Source organism: Musa acuminata, chromosome BXJ1-9 (assembly GCF_036884655.1).
Source record: "Musa acuminata AAA Group cultivar baxijiao chromosome BXJ1-9, Cavendish_Baxijiao_AAA, whole genome shotgun sequence".
Taxonomy (NCBI): Eukaryota; Viridiplantae; Streptophyta; class Magnoliopsida; order Zingiberales; family Musaceae; genus Musa; species Musa acuminata.
Window position 1 is genome coordinate 33922501 of NC_088335.1, and position 1457 is coordinate 33923957.

The following is a 1457-nucleotide window of genomic DNA, read 5'->3' on the forward strand; positions in this document are numbered from 1 at the left end:
CTAATCACTCGCATCAAGATCGATGTGTGCAGCAGTGCATCTCTATGCCCTGTGATCTTCCATATCGTCCTCGTCGGTTTTGTCGGCATCTCGATGCATTTCCATGCATCGCGATCGCCCGTCTCGTGAGTCCCACTATCGCTTCTATTCTCCTACTATGCCTCCTCGTGTGATTACAACTTAATTATAGACACACGAGCCCGACAATAAACGAGAAATAAAATGGAGGCTTGTAGGCCCCAATAATAATAATCACAAGTACCTACGCATCACACGATTCATGATTATCTATCCATATCATACATCACATGTATACATCATCATCGTGTAGGACTACTAGACAATAATAATAATAATCAATTAAACTTTTTAATTAATTAATATTTTTTAAATTTAGGGACATATAAAGAATTTTTTGAATTATGAGGGGGTATCTTGGTAATTTTGACAAAAGGACATAACTTAGAATTTCAAAAATTTCGAGGGGTAAAACTATCCTTTTGCTTAAAAACCCTAATCCCTTCTCTTCCACTTTGTTGTGCTACCGTCACCGCCCCTATAATTGGGCGCCCCCGCGGGCAAGCGCCTCTGAGGGCACCATCGCCCCCGCGGCATTAGTGCCTACAGGTGCCACTACCTATGGGCGCAGCAGTCGCTTGCTCGAGCTCGTGCAGGCGCAGCGCCCGCAGGCGGTCGCTGCTAGCGAGCCCCGCCCCTACAGGCGGCAACCCGAGAGCCCAGCGCCTGCAGTTACTGCCCTTGCGTGCGGGCACAATGCCCACGCATAGGCAACCATTGTGCCTATGGCCCTGCCTGTGGGCACCACTACAGGCGACCACCGTGCTTGCGGTCTGTTAGGACTCTAGCTAGGAGAGTCCTAATTGAGAGGGACATTCATGTAAAACCTACCTAAGCCGACCCCTATTAAAGAGGTGAAGGGGTTGGCTAGGATTAGGAGGTTGTTTCTTAGAGAAGAATAAGGAGTTGTAAAGGAATATGAGTCTTGAGTAGGAGTCCTATTAGGAGTTGGTTAGAAGTATGAGTCTTGAGTAGGAGTCCTATTAGGAGTTAGGGTTTAGAAGCCCTATAAATAGTCATGTATTCCTCCTCTTTTGATAAGCAATAGATGAATCTTTTCTGCAGCCTTTGAGCAGCAACTTGGAGGGAGGAACCCCTATAGAGTTCCAAGGAGGCCGATCCCCTAAAGAGATCAACCCCAAGTTTAGAATCTGCAAAGGTTCTAACACCTGGTATCAGAGCAGCGTTCTTGGCATCTCGCTGCCCTTCCACAACCATCCATCAACCCTCCACAACCGCTCAAAGCAATTCCCACAATTGCTTAAAAGATCATCACCAAATTCTGTCGTCATCTCCACCACCACGGATCATCCTTTGATCTCCCCTTGAATTGTAATAGGTTCTGGTTTTCTACCTTACTGCTGCTGCAATTTAGTTAT